We start from the raw sequence: 18,243 nt of genomic DNA on the forward strand, positions 1-18,243 counted from the left end.
TACCGCTAAGCCACAATTGAATTGATTCGTTGAAATATTTAATATGCGTCGGAACAAATTATTATTTTTACTTTATTCTATATTTTAGTCTACATTTTTATTTTTATTTTATCTCTCGAACCTTTATTTACCGAGCAATACATTGTATCACTTCTGATGTAATTGATGTTCGTACAATAATTAATTCATCCATTGTTAAAATATACGATTGACTAAAAAAGATATCTCATGTAGAAATGCTAAAATAACCAATAATGCGAAAGAAACACTCAATGATGAGTGACAATTTACATTATTGATGTGCAACGATTTTGCTAAATTTTATTATGAGAATCAGGCAAAAGAATTTTTATTTTTAGGACGATAAGACGAAATTAAAATTCAGTTTTATATAAATTATTGAGGTGACATTCCATTTCTGCATCATTACAATGCAAAGCGTTATAAGAGAATCAATATTTTTAATCGGCTAACTTTAAATTTTAAAATAATCAGTTATAATTTATATGCTTGTATTTTCCATATATATTTTAATTTTAAATTTAATTTTAAATTTAATTTTAAATTTAATTTTAATTTTAAAAATCTATAATTATTGCTTTTTGAAATAAATAGTCTATTTTTTGCCAAGAATTAATTTAGATAATTTATGAAAAATTGTTTAAAAAACAAAGTTGAATGACAATCATTATTATGAATGAGAAAAAAAGAGAGGGAGAGAAAGAGAGACAATTTTTCGCATTACGTTATAAAATTTTTCTAACGGCCAATATCTTTCGTTTTCGTTGATACTCGATATGTCGTTAAATATATAAAACTTGGATGTATATGTATACTTTGACTAAGCCAAGGTCCTCTTGTTTCGCTTTTCCCTGTAATTTTCTTGGATCATTGGTATTCCTCGAGAAACCCCGACCGGTGCAAACGATCGATGTTTTGTCTACGTTGCGACGAAGGGATACGGAACGATTTCTAGGAAGGATCGTTATTACGCTGCCGAAGGTCTCGAAAAGTTCCTTCGTTTAAGGGTGGAGTCCGTATCGAGTTACCTCGATTACTTTGGGGCAACATCTGCATGAAATATATCGGCTGCGGCGAGGAGCACTTTGCGCGGGAGTGGGAGCAGTCGTAAAATACAGCGTGCACGGTAAACGAGACCGATACGTCTCTTAAAATTGCGGAATCGGCGAGGGACATTTTACAAATGGCCCCGAAGCCGCGCGCGCTCTAGTACGTTATGGCGCGCCACCTTTTATAGACGGAAGCCGTCGTCGATCGTCGGCTAAATATTTGTACAAGCTTTTCGCCTGCCGATCGACGGCTCTAGGCGCGTCACGATCCCAACGGGCTGAATAATGAAGTCGGCTTATAAAGTTTCGGCCGTTGGCGGTGATCGATGTCGAGATATTTTCGCTCTCGGGCCCCTGCCTTAATGAGGCCGTTTAATATGCAAGAGCGGTAGACTTCGCTAAGAATACTTTTGGAAAAACACGCCGCTATCGATCGAACATGAATAATCGATATATTACGCCCCTCTACATTCGATAGTCTACATATTCAATTGGGATAACGATCCTACACAATGCGATGTGTACGCGAATACAGAATGAGCTATAACGTGTCATAGTGGAGGCCAATTCGGAGTAGTTTGACCTACTCCAATAAAGTGCGCTCTAGCGTACTTTGGCAGCCTTAATCTCGTTTACTTTGGCTGCCATGGGAGTGCCACAGCTACTACGGCGCACTGTATCGTAATTTGGCGGACTTTAGCGCATTTTGCCGCACTTCGGCATACCTGGCTTAAAAGCATATTCGGCCGCAATTCGTACGTACCTAATGGTCATGTGACAGTGCTAATAAATTGATATATGCTCCGTCTGATCTACTTTTCCGCACATGTTAATCTCTCGCAAATTATCTTATCTCGAATTCATTCACTTTACATTGAATTTGACATAAGAATTTGACAAGAATGAAATTATATCGATGATTTTGCATTTAAAATACTTTGCGTGTGTATTAATTAATTATACAATATTGCAGATGTTTCTTATTAAAAAATTTTTTTTGCAGAATGTGATTCTCTTCATGTGTTTCATTGAAGCTATTATTACGGTTGATTCCTTGTTTCGTTTCTGCAAGCGCAATCTTGCGCTTCCAGAAAGATGATTTTTCGGGAAGCCGCTTGAGTGAGGGTGAATCATGTATGCGGATATTGCGTGCCTACGATATAGTACATTCTACGATATAAATAACGCTGGGTACTTTTATGAGCCGCGTAAATCACTTTGCAGGCCAATTATAGGATTAATATTTATAGCTCAAACTCTACGTGCGTTTTCCATCTCATCCATTATATTTTGAGCAAATTTTGTAATTATATAATTATCATTTTATTCTTTCAAAAAATCTAGGTCTAAAAAAAATTGCCGTAGAAACTTAAATTAAATTTATCATCATCTAAGAGAAACTCCAACAATCAAATATATCGATTATTCATCGTTTAAATGCTTATTTAGGAAAATTTCCTTATTAAAAATTTAATTGCGAATTTATTACTTAATTACTTATTAATACAAACATCGAAGAAGAAGAAGAGTATAATTAATGCATTCTTCTTCGGCAAGATTTTTGCTTATTTGATAAGCGCGATAAGATATCGAGGAAATATGCCAAGGTTGCGTAATAGTATTTTGCGATCTCTGTTACTTATCGTTTATTGGAACATGGCTTTGCTTATCTTGTCACTCCATAATTTAATATTCATACATCGAGAGGACCTTGAGAACCGAGTTACGAACAACGTCTGTTATTAAATTTTAAGGTTGTGTTTTCAAAAGATGTTGGCGGAGTACACTCGACGTAGAGAGAGAGAGAGAGAGAGAGAGAGAGAGAGAAGTGGTAAAATACAAGAGAAGAGAGAGAGAGAAAAGCTTTATTAGGTCCTGAGAATCCCATTATCTGGAAAAGCTTTTCAGAAATTACGATCGCTCGTTTCCCGTTTCCTTTTTTTTCTCCGGCACAAACAACGTCGCTGGGTGCTCAAGAGGAGCGTCTATCCTCGCTGACCTAGGCTAACGTGGAGCGACATGTCCCGTCGTGGCGCAATCGTTTAGATCATTAGAACGCGCCGGATAATTGGGGCGACCAAGCGGAAGTTAACCCAAGAGCCCCCACTCTCGGAGTCCGTCTCGTTGGAGATTTACTAAGGAATTCGGGTCATTTACCTAAACCGGTCATTAGAGAATGTAATACCTTATAAATCGTCGTGGACTGTCACTAGGCCAGAGTTTGTCCGTCTCTCTCTTGTCGCGCTTTCATTATATCCCCGCGATATTACTATAAATTATTCTCTACGACCGACGTCTGTTACAGCGAGATAGAAGATAAACTCACGCGTTTAATGTGTACTTGCTGTACAAGATATTATTCGTACAATAATCTCGTCAATTATATAATTAAATCCCTCGCGATATTATTTCCTTGTTCATTATAATTGCTGTGACGTATTATTTCACCATCTTTATTTAAAATAAAATTGCTTAATTTATATAATATCTAATTCTACATTTTTTTATTATTTTTCATTTAGAGAGATGTATAATTTTACTACGTAAAATATTCTAAGCTACAAAATTCATTTTTTAAAATTATTTTCATTCTATATTTGACAAAATTAATTGCATACTTTAATTAGCATAATTAAAAATATGTCTGCAACTTTTTTGCTAATCTGTTATATTTTTAATGTTTCAGGTAATTGAATCGCCAAAATATTATGCTCTTCGCAAGTGGTGGTAGGAGAAAGCTGCTGCCGAAACATTTCCCGGACATCCCACCGATGTTAAGTCAGATTCCCATATTCTTGCGTCCCTTCGCACTACCTTGCACCACCATTAGAAAAGGATTGCACGAGCGTAATTGAGGTAGGCTAGGCAAATTTCCCTTGCAATTTCGCACCCGCACAACTGCGAGTGAAGTCTTAAATCAATTGCGGGTGAGAGGAACTGAGGGGGAGGAAGGCAAGTCCCGGGAGGGTGGCTGGCGGTGGGTCCGCGCTGGGGACGACACGAGGGGGAGAGGGGGCAAGGGGAGAGGCTAAGGTTGCACTCAACTCCATAATTAGTTGAGAACCCGAAAGCCCGAGACGTAGCTCTCGGATTTAATATCTTAACGTCCTCCTTAACGCGCCTTGAAATTTTGCCTCGCGTTAGCGCTATATATCGGTAAATACGGTAGCGAGTACTCGAGAAATGCGCGAACAAACTTCGTCTGCCCTCCCCCTCCCCTCTTCGTCTCTACGAAGCCTCTTCGGGATGCTGGAACTCCGTCGTTTTCGATGGCGAAATCATCTCGATGGCGATTCGAGGAGAGAAACCGCCGGAGTCTCACCCAAGTTTCTTGTCCCCGGTGGACTTTGTCGTAGGGTAGTTTTCGCGTTGCGGAAAAGCGCCGGGTTTTTACGGCCGCCGGTGGATATTACGCGGGATCGCGTAACGGCAGTAAATTGTCGGTCGTCTCTCGCCGCGAGAGAGACTGAAAACGTCCCGCGATGAAGAGAAGGCGAATGCGAAATTTATTCCGACGAACAACGGATCGCAGAAAAATCGCGGCAGTTGTCGTAAAAAAAAAATGTGGATGTACGTTTTCTTACCATTTTTTTCTTCCAATCAAAATACGAGGTTATAAATATTTATCACACTTTGTTTTATTGTTTCAAGGGAGTTTATTATTTTAAATGGATATTTTAGATTGATATTTAAAAAAATTATTATTTAAAATAGGTGTGTTTATATACATATGATGAGATCGTGTGTTATTTCAATTTTTGAAAATTGATAAGAGAAAGTTAGACAGATACGGATGTTGTAAGGAAATCGTATATATGTTACTTATCATCTTATTGTGTAATACATCGCTGACGCGTATTTGGTTTTATCAAAAATGAATTTTTAAGCATCGTACGTTTGGCCGGAAATGCCTGAGCCTGTGAGCGATACAAATTACGCAGTGCGCAAAATAATTACGACGGTCGAACGTCGAATCATATTAAAGCCATCCTGGACCCCGACTATCGTTGCAATTCCAATTACAATATGCAGCTTTGTTTACCGCGCGCAGTAGCCCCCGAGCATAAGCTTCAACGTTTACAACATTTTCAATAACGTAGTCAGCAACCCGCTGTTGAAATATCTCGATGCATTTAATACTCACGCTCGCAGCAAAATACATCGTTGCAATTAACGCATTAACTTACGCACCGTGGAAAATTATGTTCTTCTTATGCAGCAGTTGCAACGAGATACCGATTATAAATATCTGCGTTTTATCTGTTTATAGATTAATAAAATAATTTAGTAAATTCCACAAATTCCTTTTTTATATAATTAATCTTGTACAATAATTACCTCTTCATAAATATGTGTATTGGATGTTTGAAACATAATTACTGTTTGAATTTGCTTATTAAATACACATATTTTTTTTGCTATTTGTAGGATGTTCTAGATATGTCAGAAAAAATTTTGAAAAGAAATTTTTGGGTGATAATTGAATTTTTTTTTGCATTCAAATGTAACTACATTTATACACACGTATGAATACTAGGATATAGATTAAAGAGTTAAAACGTCGCTTGCTTTCTCTCGAAGTAGATATTTATAGGCTAATATCGATCAGAGTACATCGACATCGGCATAGATAAAAACGCGCGTTGAAGTACACATTTATCTGAGGTTAAGAAATATAACCGGGTTAAGAGGAAGGAATCGACTCTCTCGTCTCATGAAAATAATTTTATCAGCTGACAAGGCGCGTGTCATTCTTTCGAAATGTCACGTCATTTCGCTCGGTTACATGGGCGGTTAGCGACATTATTTTGTCGACAGAAACGTTCTTATTCTTATTGTTAGCAGTCGAGGATTAATTCCACGGTCCAATTCTTAAATTTAGAGCCGCGGCATAGCATCGTGTGTTGACCGAGATCGAACCGGTGATCGGCAAAAGGTTAATCCGTCGTTTTCACACCGCGCGACCCGGTTTTCCTTTTATTTCTCGTCCTCCCTTGGCTCGTCCCTGTGACGAATGTATTTTTTAGGGCACCTGTGTCTAGGTGCAAAAGACTCGCCTATGAATATTTCACGCAAGGACGGAACCTCTCTTAAATGGAAGGTCAAAAGTCACCGCGGAGGCGAGGACAGAAGTCGAACCGGACGGCTTTAAATAAGAGAAGAGCGAAGTAAGGGTGGATAAATGAAACAAGATAGCGGGGGACGTTAAAGGAGCCAAAGCTGGATGCTGGTCCAGGGATTTACATCGCACGAAAATGCAATCGGATTCGCGCGAGCGTTAATGATTTATTCAAATATTCATTATTATCTCGCGTTGATGACGAGATCATTCTCATGTTCTGCGATAGGATTTTGTAAAACGGCTAGAAATATTTGCTCGACGGCAGAACAGGGACATCATACGAACGGAACATCTGCAAAAGCAGATGGCGGATGCGTTGTTTCCGCGGACTAGATGGGCGAGTATCACGGCAGATGGCACATATCTGGTTTTGTTATCTCGTTTTCCGTGTACGTAGTTTTAACTTGGCCCTGAAATCACCTAAATCAGCCGATGATTTTATCTCGCTCTGTCGGATTGATTTAAATTAGTTTCATCTCTCTCTCGTGCCTGGAAATAATTTATGACCTGAATATCATTCGCGCGCGCGCATTAAAATCTGTTTCGGTAAACATTTTCGCGTCGCACGTAAAAGCAATAATTTAATTTATGAAATGTTTCGCGACGTCTTACGATCGATTTATCATTTGATTTCGCTGAAATAAAACAATGCGCTGCGAATAATTTGATTTACTCTCGTATTACGCGGCGCTTGACGTAAAACCGATGGAATTACGGGCGGAGCGTTTAACCCGGCATGTGCGTTATCCGAAATTTTTCAATTATGTGCTACTTTAATTAGCACGGGAAAATGCGATCGTTCGATCCGCGTAGTTGTAATATGCGAAATTCGACCCGGATAAATCGTTATTCCCTCCCTTGCGAAACGCATTTTTACGCACATCGAGCATTTTAGCGCGGAGGCGTTTGCGTGTACGCGAAATTTTCGACTCGCCCCTTCCCTCCTCCTTCTCCCCTGCCTATATTTTTCGCTCGCATCCGTTGTTTCGCCCGATACTCGGATATACTGTTACAGTTTGCGGCTGTCACGCAATACGTACGTATAACAATGCTGTTCCAGGAGAGTTTCGTAAACACAATTATTCGCCATTACCAAAAAGCCGGCTGCGCTGCCACATAGCACCTCTTATTTCCTCGCAACAGGACAGTCACGCACGTTACGCTCCGCGAGTCAACATGAGCAGCGAGAGCGACCGAGCGGCGGTTTTTCAGCAAACGGTTGTTTTTCGATCCGACGCGTGATTCTACGGCTACGTAATCTCGTTATACCCGGCTGCTGCTATCGGCCGGCTAAATTATCCATTCCGACCGTAGATAGTAAAGCCGCGCTCGGCAGCGTGGGAGTCGCACCTGGCCGCGATAAATTTCGTTTATCGTCGCGGCCGTCGTTCGCCGATGTCGAATTATTCGATCGCCGATTCCGATCCCCCGTGAGATAATACCCCCGTGTCCGTTCTTACGACACCGGAGTGCAAGTCGCTCCGATTTTACGGTCGCGCGATTGCGACCCGACAATCGATATTCTCTCGCTCGTTCCGCGAGAGCCACGGCCTCGTTCGAGATGCCGTTTGAGATGCAAACGAGTCGCCGTAGCGCGATACCCGATTATATTGCGTTGCCTGAGAGTTCACAGGACTTTGCGTGAGACTGGCACGAAGAAACGAGTCGAGTTCGTAATATGGAGGAATCGTAAAGTCCTGCTCGCGGCGCGTATCTCGCTGCCTGCGCTTTGAAACGACTCTGCTTCTTACTCGTCACGGGTTTAATTTAATATACGCGCGATCCGGGGAACGTAAAGCGACGTGAAGCACGTTCTACCGCGAGACCTCGTTATAAGCGTGCATGATGGTATGAATATTTATTATCGATCGATATTGGTTAATAGGGATATTGTGTTGGAAACTAGGTGTACTGTCGGGATTTCCATCAGAAAATGAATAAAAGTATTCATATTTTAGACGAACAGATTTATTCGCCGTCTCAATATGAGTCAGCATCCAATTCAAGCTTATAAATTCGCGAAATTGCAGATAGATGTAATTTAGATTCAATTTGTTAATCATTTCTTTCTGGGACATTTCGACATTACTCGTCATGTAAAGATTTCATTTTACGATTCATCGACAATGTATACATTGTCAATTAAAATACTGTCTCTCTCCAAAGAGAGTGTTTTGTATATAATATATAAATGTAATAACTTTACACACTATTGAGATTTATCTGTAATATCGCGTTTTTAGCATGCTTCTCGTTATAAAGTCAACTGTTGAACGCAGCTGTGTAATCTTGCACGTGCAGCAGTTGCATCCTAACATCCCTTCTTATTGATTTTAATTAATTAAAGCCTACGGCACACGGTACAATTTTTCGTACTGGATTTGATAAGACTTAGTAAAATATTAGAAATGCTGCATTCTGATTGGTGCATTTTTAGTATTTTACTAAATCTTATCAAATCCAGTACGAAAAATCGTACCGTGTGCCGTCGGCTTAATTCAACGGTGTTAAAAACTGACGGTGAATTTTTTTGCGCCTGCCAGAATTTCGGCTTTAAAATTATTTGCAAGCAAAAATACTCGAATATTAAATATTAAGAAACCTTGTTGCTTTTTTTTGAATTGATATTCAATTTTAAAATGATACTTTCAATTTGGTCGAATGCGAGCTTCCGCGAGATCTTGAGGTGCGGATTAGTCGATGACATGATTACGCACCAGCCTGTGACCCGCGTGCTCCCTACGACAATGCGGCCAATTGTACTCAATGACGTGCACGCTCGCGGCCGTTATGCTCCTCTCGCAAAAATAGCTCGGCAATAAGGAGCCGAGGCAAAGAGAAAGCGTTCATTGATCGGCTCTCCAGTCTGGGTTCGAGGGTGTTGCTATTTCCGTCGCTAATTCCGCTAAAGGCTGAATTGATTACAGACGACCGTGCAATGCTTGAGAAAAAAAAATGGAACGGCCATGAAACCTCATTGATTTTCCTCCGACAATCCTTCGGATATTCCTCGGATGACTTGTCGCTGTTCCTCAATGATACTAATGAGGCTACCGTCTGTCATTAGTCATTGCCCGCTACGCATACAAATGGAATGTTGATAGCCATTATTTAATGCCGCAAGACGGTGATGGCCAATAGGACTGTCGCGTCTCTCGATAACGATTATTCGGTTACAATCGAGTCGACGCGATTGATCGATGACACAGGTGTCGCGTTGAAAACGCTATCGTAGCTGCGACACGATTGTGAGCTATCTTTCATATGTCGTTTGTTTGGACGTAACATTGCACGCGAAACACGCAGCACCACCTCTCTCTGCGATATTGATATGAGTACGATGATGATAGGTATCAAAAAATTGCTTTTGATTTATAGCTTTGGATATTCCTTTATTTTTTTCTTCGAATTGTTTGGCATGCACGATTGCAATCTGTATAAACGAATAAGAGGAACGATGGAGAAGAAGAGGGACGATAAATATCATGCATGATGTCACATGCTTTATTTCCCGATGCAGCGTATCACGGCAAAAATATCAGCAGTTTTTAATAATAAAATATATTTTTAATAATAATATAGAAACGCGCGGGGTATCCATGTAATATTTAAATGGCGAATGTATAGAATGAAATTGCTCCATCAGCTTTTTCAATAATTTCTTTGGTAATGGTTATTCTCTAATTTGCTGAATGCATCGCGCGTTTTCGGAATATTAATATTTTCTGTCCATTGCACGTAGAAATTAAATATAAGAAATTATTATTAGCCACCATCATCGCTATTATTATCACGATTATCATAGTAATAGCGAAAATGGATTTATAAACGCCTTGCATATTTTGATTAGCATAAATCTACTTGCACATGTGCAAACACTGAATATTTAACGCGCATATGCACCGCATTTTAAAGCACTATTGACTTATTAATCATATCGCTGCACGTAATCGACATTAAATTAGAGATTGCTTTGCTTTAAGACTAAAAAAATGCTTTTATACATAAATGCATTTACGTGACATATATAACTTCTATCATATACATAATCGAAAACAAAAGTTGACTTGTACTTTTTGTTGAAAGCAACTTTTTAATGAAGCAACTCGAAAATAAATCAACAATATAAAAATAAAATATTACACCTAAAATCCTTAAAATTCATAAAATACATTGGATTTAAGCGATGTGATAAATACACACATGCAAGAAAATATTCTTCTTTAAACGCACATAAAATCCTATTTAATTAAATAATGACTTAACATTCAATTTACGCACACGCATCATTGAGTACAATAATTATCTTTCGACAGTCTCTCGTTTAACATTATCGAGGGATTTTTTCTTACATATATATAACGATTAACATTCTATAAACTACCGCGAGACTGCAAAACGTTCTTCTCTCTCTCTCTCTCTCTCTCTCTCTTCCCCTTAGTCGATAATTAATCTCGCTCGTATACCGATCGCAGTCGGCCCATTAACTCTCCCGAGGCACCAAACACGATCGGCGAGCTTAGGTCGACGCTCTCTGAGCGCGAAAGCGCGTCGATATATCGGTCGATCCACGAGAGGACGGGCCGCCGAGACGCGTATCCTTCTCCCGTAGTATCGACTTTCTGTCCTCCACGTCTCGGCTTGTCGTGCTCTCCCGCGTAATCGTATATAACGCGACTCCGACGCCTCTGCGTGTGCACGCTCCCTGCAGATGCAACGCTCAAGTAATATCGGAGCACCCAGTAAAGCAGCAGATAGTGGGTGAGTGGGTGGGTGGTGCAAAATACGGCGGGATAGACGCGCTATACCGGAAATACAATCGTAGTAGCATCGAGTGACAAAGACAACATATTCACAAACTGCTCGATCCCTCTCTCTCTCGATGCAGACGCTTGCATGCGTCCTTCTAAAATAATTAGTAGAGAGAGAAAAGGAGAACGAGCAAGAGAGAATTTAGCTGAATTGAAATAGTATGTAAAAATGTAATGAAAGATATAAGGATATAAAACCGAGTATTACAATAATTTAATACAATATTATAAAGATTGCAAATTTTGAGTCCTGCATCGAAAAATATATTAATTTTCTTTATCGAAAAAAAGTATGTATATATATTTTTTTTCAGCAAATTTAATTATATATTATATAATTTAATTGTTATATAATTTTTAGTAATTATATATTTTTTTCAATAAAGAATTTCACTACATACTGCCGATTACTAATAAAGTACGATTTGTTTAGTATTCGAAGCAATGTCAAGTATTCGGAAAAGTTTTGCGCCGATGCCAATCAAATTAGTATATAGAAATTCGACACAATAACGATATCATAATTGAACGATCGTATAACTTTATAGCCTTTATTGAATCATGCGACATTCGATCGTGCGCTATAAAAAGTTCGAGTCTAACAGACGCGACGAATAAATGACGATAACCTGAGCGATAAGGCGGTCAGTAACTTTCAATCTGTCATCGACGAAAGATAATTACAAACTGCGCACACACACACATACAAAGGAGAGTAGACAAAGAACAGAATATTGATATGTGCGAGATATCTAGGTCGCGCTCTGTGCCAAAGTGCGCACATCTGTCGGACAGCCGGAAACGGTCGCATCTGCATAAACGAGTATCGATTATGCGGACCGACCGATAGGCGATCCCGATCACCGTGCTCTCTCTCTTTCTCTCTCTTCCCTTTTCCATCTTTTTATATCCCTCTTTTTTATTAATCTCCACTGTCCCTTTGACGATTCCCGTGCCGGTACAAAGGAACGCAGTTCCGGCGCGCGGAATTGTTTCAGTCTCTTTCGGAGCGACACTCTGTCCCGTTTATCGTGCATATTCATACGCGGTGCATCGTTGCATTCACCGCCCGCCGCGTTCCACCCTCTTCTCCCTCCCCTCTCTATCCCCTCGCCCTCCTCCTCCTTCCCCCCCCGCTCCCCTCGCTCCTTCCGTCATAGTCAACGAAGCGCATTGAACTTCCCTCTACAATGCCGGCTATCGCGCGCGGGTTGTCGACGCAACCCTCGACTGTCGCCGCGGCACAACGCGGCCTTTGCAGCGTACCTGCCTGCCTGTGCGTGCGTTGCGTGCGCTTTCCGCATGAGAACGCAATCGGTGGCCGCTTATTTGTTGACGCATTCGATGCAGAGAGCCCGCGCCGTCTCCTCCACTCGCGTAAGCGTGCGTATCGATCGCGGCGATTCCCTCCCCCCCCCCAACCTCCCCCGATATCGATTCGAGTCCGGTATAAATCGAGCGGATTGGAATGTTGATACCTTCGTCAAATTTGTATAGGTGTAACAAACGTTCTCTTTTATCAAAGACGACGAGAGATGCATATATTATGCGTTGGTTACGTCACATCTAGCGTTAAATGCTGGTTTGATGCTTTCACGTCTCGCGTGAAATTTGTGATTTCGAGGGGGATTGAAAATTGATCGATTTCTGAATATCAGATTTGAATACCCGGTATATTATATAATATAATATTTTAGTATATTAAAAAATAAATATACATATATTATTCGGGTTTCATGTTACTTTGTAAAATATCGGTTATGGGTCCATCTGAAAATTAAACAATTTTTTGAATACTGATGAGTTTTTTTAGCATTCCCACTCTTTTGTCATTCGAAATAATTCCGTGCTGAGAAACTGCGTCGCTCGGCGGTTTCGGGCGGTTTACCGGTTCGCCGAGCGTGATCGACGAGCGGCCACGGATAACGGATAAGGCCCTCGGTGTTTGCGAAACACAGTAGATCGTCCATGGGATAATCCGGTTCTCCTCTCTCTCTTTCTCTCTCTCTCTCTCTCTCTCTCTCTCTCTCTCTCTCTATCTTTCTCTATCCTCGCTTTTCGTTGAATTTGACCGCTGCCGGATGCGGGGATTGTCATGCGCGGGATCATTGTTGCGGCATGACGGATTGTCAGCGGCCGTTTTGTTTTCGGGTGCGTGTATATATTCGTCGCTAGCTGTTCCCTTTTTATATTCCGACCGAACCATTTTGGATTTCGGAAGTTGGCTCGGCGATGTGCACGATTGATCGGACCGTTCGCGCGAAACTGTGCGCGAGATATATTGAGTTAGATTCAATATGGTTTTCGTCAATTGAAAGCGTCAGACACGCCGACTCCGGTTCGCATATTTTATTGATATTATCTTAAAATATATTATACATATATATATATATATATATATATATATATATATATATAAGAACAAGTAGATAAGGTATATTTAAATGTAGTTAAGGAACATATGACTAACGAGAGATTCGATATTTATTAAATTAGAAAATTTATTGCGATAGAAAATTAGACATTAACATTTATTAGTAAAAGAGATATTTTATTTTAGGATAGAATGATAATTATTAATTTATTACAATTTATTAATTATACAAATTATTTTACATAAATCCGACAGAGGAAATATATTATTTCGTAATTCTTTATGATTACGTACACAATGATTTATCAAATTATGCTAGAATATTTGCATTAGTCTACCAATTATCTTAGGATTAGTCTACCAATTATAGGATATATATAAAATTATTTTTATTATATTGTATTATGGTGTTGGGAAATATGGGATTGGCAACTTTCTCAAATAGATAATCATATGTTGCTTCCGAACCAACTGAAGACTAATTAGAAGATTATGGCAATTCTGTAAGTATCTGAAATGCAACAAAGTAATGAACACCTAATTTCCAGTTTTGTATGTGTGCAATTTTATATTTTGTAAAGTAAAAAAGATATTATGTTACATTCACATATGAAACACTTTTTTACTCTTCCATAAAATTTTTCTCTCATCAGATATAAATAAATAATTTTCTTTTAATTCCACCTCACATACTTATTATGAATTATTATTTGGAGAGATACATATACGTTGTATGTGCAAATTTCATAAATGCATTACAAATTATATAATTATTTGCTTTTAAATCATTATTTTAATGCGCAGTTTATATTAAAAAACTATCAAACATCGATAACTGATACAATCTTTCAAATGGAAGAATATAAATATTATACAAGTTATATATATATAAAGCTTTCATACTTCATATAGAAACTGCCTCCCAAGATTTCGAAATTCGTCCTCTAGTTTGCTCAAAATACAATAGATATAATTTCTTTAGAAATCACTTCTTTAGAAGTCGTTTCAGCCATGATATCAGAAATCATAATAATTGCAACAGCAATTAGCAAAGTAACATGTATCTTCGTTGTTGCAAACTTATAAGTGTTCAAAAGAGCGAAAAATTCGAAATTGCAATTTTACGTATTATGTCTTCATGATGCCTCAACTTATACTACAAAAGTCGTGATCAAAATGCGATAAACATTATCTAATCCGGAAAATATTTCCAAGTTTATTAACATTTTAAAATAATGTTTTAGTATTATTTTAGAATCTGCAAGCAGTTCATTGAATATAAATAAGTTCCTTAAAGGTAATAAAGATTATGTTTTATGTATTAAGATATTCATATATAATATATATGTATATAAAAAGAGAGAGAGAGAGAGAGAGATTAATTTCTTATGAGATTCTAAGAAGTAATATATACAATACTCACATTTCACTTCCTAAATTAAATAGAATAATTCTCTTGATACGTTATTTAACTAATGCAATAAGTGTAGGACATGTTTTACACTGTAGATATATGTGTATATCTTAATACATAAAACATCATATTTATTACCTTTAAGCAACTGTATATTCAACGAACTGTTTGCTATTTCTAAAATAATACTAAAACATTATTTTAAAATGTTAATAAACTTGGAAATATTTTCCGGATTAGATAATGTTTATTGCATTTTGATCACGACTTTGTAGTATAAGTTGAGGCATCGTGAAGACATGATACGTAAAATTTAAGTCCGGGCCTCACTCACCACACCTTCCTCGCTCACCGCTTCGCCACGTGCCTAGTAAGGTTACAATAGGACGACTTTCATCGCCGCGCGCTTCTACTCACGCAGATTGGTCGATCTTTAATTAATTTTCCGTTAATTATTGCGAATATCGCAAAATAGTAGAGGATCTTCTTAATTTAAGCCAATCTACCTTCACACTTTGGGACCGCAAAAAGTTATCAGACACCCTGTATATAATTTCATAAGTCCACGCGCGGCAGTAGTTGACTTTACTCGTGTGCGCCGACGTAATGAAAGAGGCGAGAGAAAAAGAAAAAGAGAGAAAGAAAGAGAGAGACGAAGGCGCGTGTTCTATGGAACAAGCGGTATGCCAACCCTCGCTTTCGCACCGTTGTTGTGCGCTCGCTCGTTGCAGTCTCCGTCCTGGAAGAAGCATAATACACTTAGCAGCACGGTGCGCGTACCGTTTCGCATTACGCCATTGTAGAGGGCCCTTGTTTCCCCTGCTCCCCCCTTCCCCCCTCGGCACACTTCGCATTGTGGCGAAGAAAGTCTCGTGGGCAAAATGCGTCGCGCAACCTGTACGACTCGCTCCCGGCAGGCACACTTGCGTGCGTACGTGCATGCGTGCGTCTGTACAAATGTACAAATGTATTACTGCTCTTTTAAAGCGCCGCTCTTGGTTACCGTGAGATAAATTTCGACCGTCATACGCGACACGGAGAATTGTCGCAAGGTGAAAAGAGATTGCGCGTGTGATGGCTATGAAAATCGCGACGCTTAAATAGCGTACGTTAAATTGACATTACGTCATGTAGATATTGATAAGTGAAATTGTACAGTTGTATACGTATCGGCACGTAAAATTGCTTTTCGTAATCTGATGTCTGCGCGAGATTGATTTTTTATCAGTTCAGGCTCTCTCCTCGATATCAGAGCTTGTGTTGTATTTGATGATAATAATTCGTAAAGATACGTTCACACGTATAAATTTTTCCATTTCGCGCCTATATTTCTTTTAGATTTAGGCGAGACATTTTGCTGGTGTGTATTTCGTTTAACGTACACGTAATGTCTCCGTAATCTAGAGCACATGTGGCATTTGTCATTGAAAGCGACTTCGAGCCACTTGTGTTCATCATTTTTTTATTCGAAATAGCTTCTTATCGAATTGCATTGTGCGATGTTAATTGGCTTCTAGTAATGGACGATTATACACTCGTAATTATACATGTAAATGACTACAGTTGTACACTAATTAAATATTTGCATTCTCTTTATAGCGCACTGCGATGTAGTCTCGTATCTAGAATAATACACAAAATGAGACAACAGTTGATATGCCTAAAATTAATATGAGTTTCTTCACAGACAATATTTTATATTCTTCATTTATATCGTGAAGCTTACGCTTATTAAATCATGCTATACGTCATTAATTACTCTTGCTCTAAAGACTAACGTTCAACAAATTGTGAAATTCAAATTGTATATACAAGCTGTTGGGTAGATAACATAAATCTTCAAATGTAAATCTCTTGTAGGACAAAACTACACATTTATCAAAATTTATACGACATCGCATAAATCGTTAGAGATTAAACTTGCAGTCGCAACAACAGTGTTAAGTGTATTGATACAAACGTGTAATCGTGTTAAAAATCTGCGCAATATTTATCAGATTTGATAGTAGATTTGAGTATTTCCTAAAATTTTTTAAAAATTAATAAAAGGATATGAAAAGATAGCGAATTAATGTTACAATAATCGCGAGAAAGATAGTCTTTAAATTGATATGATATTTTTACTCAAAATTAACTCTTTAAAGTTATAATTAACCGTCTTTGATAAGAGAAGCGTTATATAATCTTTTCTTGTTGAAAAACTAGGTCATCACGTTCTCCAACATTAAATAAACTTTACTTTATATATGTTTTAAAAAGATGTTATCAGTTGCTTCATGTTTATACCGTGAAAAGGATAAAGCACAGGTGTTTTAACTTATTATCATGCGATATGAAGAGAGAATTTCGTAATCTGTTGCGTGTAAATAACAACGAACTAAAAAAAAAAAAAAACATGCGCTACAAAACGTTTCTAGGATAAATGCATATTGTTTTACATAATATTTACTAAATCACAACATGTCGTGAACAGAATTTATATTTATCGTGTAAATGTATTATCTATATTTATTCTGCGTTTTCTCTAAATCATTTTTCAAGAAAATCGTTTATTTTCTCCAAATACATTAGATTCTTGTATTTCTAACTTCATTTTACAGATAGAAAGGTGGAAAGATCATTATTCAGTCGTTATCCTTAAATCCCTGGCGAATGCTCACATGCCTTGTTTCGTTGAGCAACCTTTTTGATGACCCATTGCGCCATCCAAATACGTCGACTACGTAATACTTAAGGTTACTATACGTCCTACTTTCGATGAGACAGTCCTATTATTACATGTACCTGTCTCCTGCGTCTTACATTTTATGTTTCAATGTATTACTTTAGGAATTTAAAGCCACATATTGTTAAAACTCGACATGACATAAATTTAAATGTAATTTTTTTATATATTTATACATTGCGCTTATTTTTAGACAATTTAATAGTCAAATATCGTGTGCATAAATGTTAGTAAACAATGTATGCTTGCATCGAATACATAATCTCTAATTGGCCACGGTTGTCTCTTAGCAAACAGAAGGTAACATACAATGAATCTTTGTCTCCTATTTGTACTAGTAACTAGCTGGATTCTCTCTCAGGCTACAGCATTGTCAATGGTTTACATCTAGCTACTGGTGTATCCCAAGACTGTTAATATTGTTTTAATAACGGCTTTATTAAGAGTTTGTAGAGAGAAGCTACTTTTGTGTAAGAAATAATTTTCAAGCGGATCCTTTTACAAGAATACTTGATCCTACCTGGACAAATAAATACGTAATCCAACACTTGCTCTTTCGTGGACTACAAGTAAATTTTATTTAACAAGAAAACATATTAATCGACAAGCTATAAAACTTAAAAATTAAAGTTTGCAAAAAATGGAATTTATTCAGGAATCTTGCTCTGAAAAATAATGCGATGCTTTCGGAGCGTTTTACGTAAAGCGATCTTTACGTCAACACTTG

At 38.1% G+C, this 18,243-nt stretch overlaps 1 protein-coding gene across 8 annotated transcripts in view; it reads left to right on the plus strand.

Annotated features, from left to right (window-relative positions):
- The window catches only part of LOC145967216 (Krueppel-like factor 6), a 325,474-nt gene that overhangs the window by 113,239 nt on the left and 193,992 nt on the right, over positions 1–18,243 (plus strand). For 4 of the 8 annotated variants that reach the window (XM_083091877.1, XM_083091876.1, XM_083091875.1 and 1 more), the window contains exon 2: positions 3,757–3,926. The exons of the other annotated variants lie outside the window; for them this stretch is intronic. The gene's annotated coding sequence lies outside the window, so the exon portion shown is untranslated. The remainder of the gene's footprint in view (positions 1–3,756; positions 3,927–18,243) is intronic. 8 annotated transcript variants of the gene reach the window in all.

The sequence above is a fragment of the Camponotus vicinus genome, unplaced genomic scaffold (genome assembly GCF_025532165.1).
Source record: "Camponotus vicinus isolate PSW18456_S1 unplaced genomic scaffold, iyCamVici1.0 SCAF_2, whole genome shotgun sequence".
NCBI lineage: Eukaryota > Metazoa > Arthropoda > Insecta > Hymenoptera > Formicidae > Camponotus > Camponotus vicinus.